The sequence below is a fragment of the Delphinus delphis genome, chromosome 15, assembly GCF_949987515.2.
Source record: "Delphinus delphis chromosome 15, mDelDel1.2, whole genome shotgun sequence".
NCBI lineage: Eukaryota > Metazoa > Chordata > Mammalia > Artiodactyla > Delphinidae > Delphinus > Delphinus delphis.
The window spans coordinates 1,262,232-1,271,056 of NC_082697.1; the positions used below are offsets into that span (position 1 = coordinate 1,262,232).

General features: G+C 62.4%; 1 long non-coding RNA gene across 1 annotated transcript; it reads right to left on the bottom strand.

Annotated features, from left to right (window-relative positions):
- Nucleotides 1–1,929: 1,929 nt before the first annotated feature.
- On the bottom strand, nt 1,930–4,952 carry LOC132438421 (uncharacterized). Its single transcript, XR_009522190.1, has 4 exons — nt 4,825–4,952; nt 3,480–3,661; nt 2,499–2,670; nt 1,930–2,167 (listed from the first exon to the last, which is right to left on the bottom strand). It is a non-coding gene; the product is annotated as an uncharacterized lncRNA (long non-coding RNA).
- Nucleotides 4,953–8,825: the final 3,873 nt, after the last annotated feature.

Below are 8,825 nucleotides of genomic sequence, written 5' to 3' on the forward strand. Positions count from 1 at the left end.
ACGGACCCAGCATCGCCTGCCTTGGCGAGCTTTGGATGTCCTCAGGAAGGCGGTGAGTGACGTGACGGCGCTTCCCGCGTGAGGATGGATAAGGCAACCCTCCCTCATTCATTCACCAGCAAGGATGTGCAGCTCGCCCGCCGAGACCACGTGGGGCTGGCCGCGCGTGTCCGGTGGAACATTCCACCGTGGCCGGATGTGCCTGCTTCCCCCACGGGCCACCGCGCTGCACGTGGCTGCCGAGCTCTCACGGGCGGCTGGCGGGGCTGCAGACCTGATCTGCGATTTGATGTCATTCAATTAATTTTAATTTCAGTAGCCACGTGTGAGCAGCGGCTACTGTGCTGGGCGGTAGGAGAGAGAGGATGGGGAACGAAGCAGGAGGTCCTGGGCCACAGAGAGAGCAGTTTGGGGAAGGGATGGGCTTGTAGGTCAGAGGTCAGGGGAGGCCTCCGTCGGGGATGGAGAGGGGCCCAAAGGACGTCTGAGGTGCAGCGGCTGAATGTCTGGGGAGCACCCAGGCAGAGGGCGCTGGCAGGACAGAGGGCAGGCGGGAGGGCGGACGGACCTACGGTGGGGCTGGGCACAGGTGTGGTGCTCAGGTGGGAATGCTGCTCAGGTGGTGGGAATGCTGCCGGGGGCAGGGATGAGCCGCAGAGCCCCAGGCCACCAGGGGTGACGCTTCTTAGCGATGCTGCGGTCCAGCGGGGAGGGGCACTCAGGTCCTGGCCAGACCTTGAGAGTTTGTCCGCAAGATTTGCTGACCCAGGGGAGACGGTTACAGAGAAAGGGGGGGGGGGTCAGGTGAGCGGTCCCCGGGGAATAGGGTGCCTCTCCTGAGAAGGTGGGAGGGAAGGAAAGGGCAGGCGGGGACTTCGCTTCGTGGGAGGGACCTCTGCCCAGAGCCGGCCCACCCCCCACGGGGCAGGAGGTACCCGAGTGGCTGTGAGGGGTGGAGGTGCTCCCTGCTCAGAGCCCCTTGCGGGGCTCGGAGGGGTCCCCACGAACGGCTTGGGGGACCATCTCCCAGTGAGGAGCCCCTGGAGCTCGGGTAACTGGAGGCAGGTGCGGTTTCTGGGTTCCTCGCCCAGTGGACCCCTCGCGCCTCACCCCTTGAGCTGAGGTCGGGGAGCCGGGAGCAGCTGCTGGAGAGCAGTGATTTCCTGGAAGCGCTGAGGACAGTAATGGAGCCTGAGCTGCCCCTGGGGGAAGTGGCTTCTGCCTGAGAGCATTTCCTGAAGCTCCATCCCTGGGGGCACAGGGCGGGGGGTTAGGGTTGGGCAGGCAGCCCTCCTGTGCATCCCACCCCATCTGCCAGCCTGGGAAGAGAGGGGGTGCAGAGCCCAGGAGGCCCCACAGAGCCCGGCTCCAGCCTCACTGAGAGACCCTCGGGGGCCTGGGTGGGACGGCAGTGAGAGGCCACCCTGACCTCAGAGCCTCAGCTTCCTTGTTTGCGAAGTGGGACCACAGCCCCTCCCGGGTGGTGAAAAGGCTGCGGTGTGGACAGAGCCCCTGGCCGAGGCCCCAGCCGGGGAAGCCCCCAGACAGGATCACTGTCTCACCCACCAGAGGAGCTACTGGATGGATGGGTGGATGGATGGATGACCTCATCAATGGGTCAGTCAATGCCTCGGCCACTGGGCAGCCGGGGCGGTGGGCAGCACGTGGGGGGCAGGGTGAATATGGCTGGACCCATGTCAATGTACGTTCAGCTCTGGGGGTGGAGGTGAGGCTGGGGTCTTATTTGGAGCGGGGAAGGGCAAGGCTGGGCCAGTGCCCTGGGAGCCGCAGTCAGAGGGTGGAAGCCCCTTCACCCTAGCCTGGGCACCCACCACCCCAGGAGGCACCCAGAGCCGTTCCGAGCATCAGTCCCGGGTCAGCGCCGTCCCCTCTGACGAGACCCTGTTCCCGCTCACTTTGCTCTATCCTGAGTCTTTAAACAAAACAAAATAAATCCTAGGTTTTATTTTAATGTTTCACTTGTGCTCTCCGGCAACAGCCAACACAGTCTCTGCAATGGCCTCTCTCTGCTGGGATGAGCCCAGCTTTCCCATCGGAGCACCTGAGCAGTCAGACGTCTCTCCAGCGAGTGCACGGAAGACGCTCGTCGTCACCGGTCACCAGAACAATGACCGCAGAGGGACACCGCCTCACACCACCGGGACAGCTGGAAAAAACAAGAGCCCCAAACCAGAACATAACAAGGGATATTGTTATCAGCGAGGATGTGGCGAGATTTGAACGTCAGGTATTGCTGGTGAGAATGTAACACGGCGCAGCCACTGCGGAGAATCGCCTGGCAGCTCCTCAAAAAGTCAAACCATCACAACCAGCAATTCTGCTCCTCGGTACGTGCCCCCAAATGAAACAAGGACCCAAACAGGTACTCGCACGCGAGGGCTCACGGCAGCCAAATGGGGAAACCCAACGCCGGCCGCCAGTGGGCGGACAGACCGCAGTGAAGGGATTCAGCCACACTGGCCACGATGTGGACCCACCTAGGAGACACGGTGCTGAGCGAACAGGCCCAGACGCAGAAGGCCGTGTGTCGTGCGATCCCATTACACGAGCCGCCGGGGCAGGAGACGCCACCGAGACCGAGCAGACGGAGGGAGGGGGAGACCAACCACCTGATGGGAACCGGGCCCCCTTCGCGGGGAGGAGAACGTCCTGGAACCAGAGAGGGGTGGTGCTTGCACGGCGCTGTGACTGTGCGAAATGCCACGGAACTGTTTGCTTGTAAAGAGCTAATTTTATGTTGTGTGCGTTTCACCTCGATTAAAAAACAACAGAAAAAGATAAGTGAGCTCAGGGTCCAGCCCCAGCCCCTCTCCCCACTGACCCCCACCGCCTGGACGCAGGACCACCCAGACCCGGGCATGGCCCCTGGGCTGTGAAGGCTGAGCTCCTGCTCTCTTAGGGGCCTGAATGATGGACTCCAACCTGTCCCAACACCCCGACACCCGGCTCCACTCAGGCCGGGGAGGGGGCGGCAGGAGCAGGGAGGAGGGGGGTAGAGGCGGCTGCTGCCCCTCTGGGCTAAGGATGGCTACGGGCACAGACTTTGGGAGGGTGTCACGTTGCCCAGTCCCGTCGCTGCTGGAATATTCCCTGTGGGATGGACAGAATAATGCCCCTCCCCGAGAGGTCCACATCCTGACCCCCGGGACCTGTGAACGCATCACCTTCTGTGAACGCAGCTTCTCTCCTGCCTGGATGGCGAGACCACAAACCTGGAGGCACAGAGGGACTCCTATAGCACCTCGGGGGTGTCTGCACTCAGCCGGTCGAGAAGACGTCCGCCCGCAGGACTTCTTGGGGCCTTTCTGAGGCCAGTGCCAGTGTGCATGTCGAGTGCCCAGCAGCCCAGCCTCAGCTGACCACCCCCTGCTCTGCTCGCCCATACCCTCACCCGCCAGCACACACAGGCACACGGCAAACCCCAGTGCCCAGACCCTCAGATACACAAACGTGCGTACATAACCGTGATGGCAGTGGGAAAACCTCCCTGACAGCTCGGAAAGAAAGTTAGATTTCATTGCCATGATGTCAGCAGAGAGCAGTTTGCTTCCAGAGACGTCCCATCCAGAACGGTGGCAGCTTCACCATCGTGGAGACGCAGTATACGTCGGGGACCTGGCCATGTGCACCACCGGAGCCCCTGTGAGGGTTAGTGCAGCTTCGGGTCAGCAGGGTGGCCTTGGACCTGCCCTGCAATGGGCCCCCACCAGCCCAGAGCTCCGGGGGGAGGTAAAGGAAGGCCCCGAGAGCAAGGGGCACTGGAGGGGAGGAGTGCTGGGGGTCCAGGCTGAGCTCCGAGCCCTCAGGGGTCACCCTCCTGCTTTGAGGGCAAAGACCATCCCGTCTCTTCCTCCGCCTCCCTCTCCACGCCGCCGTGTGTGCAGGGGGTGACAAGGGCTTCTCCACCTGCAGAAGCCTCCCCCATGCGGAGGACTCACACGGACTCATCTTAGAAGAAAATGAACTGAAGCCAGGGAGTTTGCTCTGAGCCCCAGCGCCGGTGCCCCGCCCCCTCCTCACACAGACATGCCCACAGAGGGACCCTCACCACCCGGCTGACCTCGACATCGCCCCTGAGGACAGGGCTGGTACTCCCACTTCCGCCCGTGGCCGGTCCTACAGGGAATGAGAGGCAGGAAGGCGAGGAAGGGGGGTGGCCAGGTCCCCTCACCCCACTGGGTCCAGCGGCCCCCTTGGGGAAGTATTTTTCTGGGTCAGTCAACAGACTCGTATTTCCAGGGAGAAAGAAGCCCCTGATCATAAAGCCCGGGCAGGGGTGTGGGGAGGTTCGGGGGCCGTTTCTGGTGGCGTTTTAAGGAATCCTGCCTTAAATGTGGAAACTCATCACAGCAGAAAGCTTTCCCGGCCCCTGCAGAGCTGCAGCCGTCAGAACAGTCTGTAAAACAGAAGGGCTCACAGCTCTGCAGGCGGGTTCTGGTGTCCAGCGCAGCTGGGGGACCGGGCAGCTGGTGGCCTCACTTCCCCGGGCTGCCTGCCCTTTCTGGGGGCTCCTGCCCCGTCACGGTCATCACGTGGTCGTCCCAGTCACCGCAGCCAGTGCTGAGTGCTGTGCGAAGCCTGGCAGAGGCCTGCTCTGCTCTCCCAGGAGTCTGGGGAGCAGCGCAGAGTGGGAAAAACATGGCCTTGGTGGCCAAGAGAGCCAGGGAGTTGGGAGACAGGCCGTGCGCAGGAGGGCTCTGGGGGGAGAAGGGGAAGGGTCCCAGATGCCCACGATCATCGTTCATCCTGCGTTTGCAAGCAGAGCCAACTGTTTCCAACCCTGCCTCCAACTCTGCAGCGCACCTCCGAGGGGCCTGAGCCGGTGTGGACACACAGAGCAGGCCGGGCGGGAGAGCCCCGTCTGGCTCTCTGGCGGGAAAGCCCTTCTGACTACAAGTCGCACGTCCCTCTTCCTTCTGAGCCAAGCAGAGCTCCCATCCTCCATGTGACACGGGAGCTGGCTTCTGACCTACAGGGTGAGGGGAATTGACAGAAACACAGGCATTTAGACCATTGACCTGCAAACCCATTTAGCCCCCAAAACGTTTCCCCTCCATAGTGTTGGACGTGGGGACAGAATGTCCACCAGGTGGGCAAGCGTCACCTTACCTGGGCACAGGCTCCGGCGCATTTGGCTAAGTGGACTCTTTGTGTCCAATGCCTGGACATGCCCTGTGCGCCATCCCTTCCCACCCGCTCTGGGCAAACACAGGGGTGATGGCTGAGGGGCACCTGTTCCCTGCCCCCTCCCCTCCCTGGGGAGCCCCTCAAACTTCTTCTCTCCCCAGGTAGACCTCAGGGCTCTGGGGCTGCCCTGTTGGACGCCCCAGGCCCAGTGGGGCCCAGAGCCCTGGTCATCGCCCAGCGGTGCGGGCAGGGCCCCAGAGCCCCTAATGCCCCGTTCACGCCAGGTTGCTATCTGCTTGCTAAGGCTAGCGGTGGGGGGCATGGGGGTGGGTGCGGGGGGGTCCCGCCACTGGGAGCCCAGCCCGGAGCCCTGAGACAAGGGGAGCCTGGGAGTGTTGCTCCAACAAGACCTCAGCCACAGTTAGCTGGGGCCCTCATCGCTGCCTTATAAATATTCATTCTGCCATTGTTATAAAGGTGCTTTAAAAAAAAACGCCAAACTCACGTGGAGTCAGGGACGGAACCGCTGCCGCCACGCAGGCCGCCACGCCAAACCCCCTGTTGGTGAGCCGCAGTCGCCACCGGGATGGCTGCTCGGGGCCCACGTGGGCGCTCTCTGGGGTTTTGCTTAATTTGGGACAGTTTTTTTTGTTCCCTGCATGTAACATTTATAAATGTCACAGTGTGCCCAGGCTGCTCTGTGCCTGTGGGCGTGGCCTCCCAAGGGGGCGGGCCCTGCAGCCGTGTGGAAGGGGTGCTGTCGCCCTCCCCTGCCTCCACTGGGGGGTGGCCTCCTTCACTTCGGCTTCCACACCCCGAGGCCGGAACCCCCGCCCGCTCTGCCAAGTTGTTACAGCCCATCTCGACCCCCCCGAATGAGCACAGGGATGCCTGCGCCGGACTGGATCTAGGATAGAGCCGGAGGTCGCCTAGTCTGGCCCTCCTGTCACCAGTAGCTGGATGCTTTGCTTAAATGCTTCCTGTGATGGGGTGCTCACTACTTCAGAGGTGCCCTCCCCGCCTCAAGGGAGCCGGTGATGGCAGGTCACACAACAACGATGCTGACCATTGGTCAGGCTACTGAAGCCCGGCGGGTGGCAGGTGCAGGGGGAGGCCCCTGAACCTGCACGCCTGTAAATGCCACCATCCCCAGAGCCGGCCACAGACACAGCGTCAGCAGAAGGAACGGCCGCCCTTCACAGCCACAGACCCCCAGTATGTGTTGGGGGAAAGTGACCCCGGCCTGGCTGCAGGGACAGCTCAGCAGCCTCCCTCCCTCTCCACCTGCCCTTCCTGGCACAGAGGCTGCTCCGCTCTTGGACCCCTCTCTGGGGCCACGTCAGACACGTCCACAGAAGGCTGATCACAGACGGACACTCGCCATGTCCGGCTCTGCCCCAGCGAGAAATCTTGGGCCTGGCGGGGCAAAGGCTGCCCCATCTCCGGCTCCACCACTGGTGACGGTCAAGGGGATGCCAGCGGAGGCTGGTGCGTGTCCAGCAGGAAGTTGGGGTCTCATCACAGGGTTCCTGACAGAGGCCCCAGCATCATGGGCAGGCACGTCTCTACACAAATCCCCCAGTCACGCCAGAGCCTCCCAGGTCAGCCTCCCAGCTCCTCATAAACACAGCCCCTCCTGGCCCTGCAGGCGGGTCTCCATCAGCCCCGGACGTTAGGGTAGGCGGACGTTCCTCAGGGCGGGCACAGCCCAGCGCCTGGCCTAGAGAGGGGGCCGGGTCAACCCGCCCACCCCATCCGGGTCAGGGCCAGTCCCCCCAGAAGAGGATGTACCGCGTGTACCGCTCGGGCAGCTGCGCCCGGCAGCGAGGCCTGCCAGTGGACCCCTCACTCCCTCCGCGCCCTGCGCGTCAGATGCCAAACCCGCACCTGGCCGTGACCACCCCCCTTCCCCTGGAGCACCCCACTGGCCTCTGCCCTGGCCAAGTCTCTAAGCATCTGGAACAACAGAAGTTCCCAGGCCAGGGTGGGTGCGGCCACGCTCCGGGGTCCCTGAGGAAGCTTTTGCTTTTGACAGTGCGGGTTCCCTGATAGCAGGTGTTCGGACAGTGACAACCGGGGCCCTGCGGAGAGCCGTCCCACTTAACAAACAGAGCCCTGCTCAGTCCTGACGGATGGCTTAGCCGGATCGTAAAACTCCGGCGGAAGTCGAATTCAGGTTCTCAACACCTTGGAGATATTCCTTGAATGTATTATGTGACCTGATAAATCATTGAATCCGAGTCCTTGTGGATCTGGAACAGGCCCGGCAGGCGGGCTGAACACTTCGAGTCCCGAGGGTCGCGGCGCTCGCCTGCTGTGAGCTAAGGTTCCCCGAGAAACGTTCCTCTGGGAACTTGCGCTGGAAATGCAGAATCCCCGGGAGGCTTTCCCGAGGTCAGAGGGCAGCAAAGCCTGAGAGGCCCCCCGCGTGGTCTTTGGGACCCTCTGTCCCCCTCGCCCAGGGTCTCGGCTGTTTCTCTGGCCACCCCTCCCTGGGGAGCTCCCCCAATTTCCTTTGAAAACAAACCTGTGGGAGGCGGGATCCCTGCACCATGCCCCCCAACCCCGCCTTGCGCAAGGAGGGCAGGACCAGGAACGTGGTGGGGAATCACTCCCAGGCTTAGGGCGTTAATCTACCAACTGCAAGTTCATCAGAAGGCATGTTCTGCCGGGTGAGCCAGCCCTAATCAGGCGAGCCCTTCAAAGGGAACAGCACCAGAAACACGTTGTCCTGCTGGTCTCAGGGAAGGAACCGACAGCCAGGTTGTGACCGGCCCATGGGGCCACGTGCAGCCCCCAGCCCCCAGCCACAGACAACGCGGAGTTGCAGGAATGAATCCCACCAATAATCTCACCGAGGCTGGAAGAAACCTCAGCCCCGGCCACACCTGATGTCAGCCCAGGGAGACCCTGAGCACAGGAGCCACGCCGGGCTTCTGAGCCACGGGGACTGTCAGAGAATAACTGGGCGGTCAGCTGTCCCGCAGAGCAGAAAACTAACAAAACACCGAATCTCAAACTCAGGACACAGTTCAAGTCACGTCCATTGGCTCCCCTAGGGAACCTGGGCAGGTGGTCTCCGCGTCCTTGGCCCCTTCCATCTCCCTGGGGCAGCTGGGCCATGTTGAGAAGAATGCTGACGTACGCCTAGGCTCCGTGGGAAGGGCACCACGGGGCAGCGATGCCCCGTGGGCGGTAGCACGTGGGCCATATATGCAGGTTCAGCTCCACTGAAGGCTCACAGTTTGAGGGGCCGTATGAGAGCCTGCTGGGGAGATGCCCCGACAGGTGCTTCCTGCCCACGCCCCAGCCCCCACCCCCAGGACGAGAAGAGAATAACAGATCCTGTGTGTCACAGGCCCGGTTATTTTCACTGAGATGATGGATAGACAGTCCTGCTTTCTGGTCCTGGCAGCAGTGAGCGTCTTGCTCCAGGACAGCAAAACTGGGAACCACAGCTGCTGGGGGTCCCATCCACGGCACCGTGAGGAGCCCCCGTTACCCTCCCCTCCCCCCGTTCATGACTCTGTGCAGGTCCCCCTGGTCCATTGCCTCTCCCCCCCCGAGATCCTTCCTGACCCCCAACTCCTCCCCCAGCCGGCCCTCCACTGAGCTAATCTCACCTAGATTTTTGAGACTGTCAATCAGCTAAATCGTGCTGGTGTTGGGGTCATTGC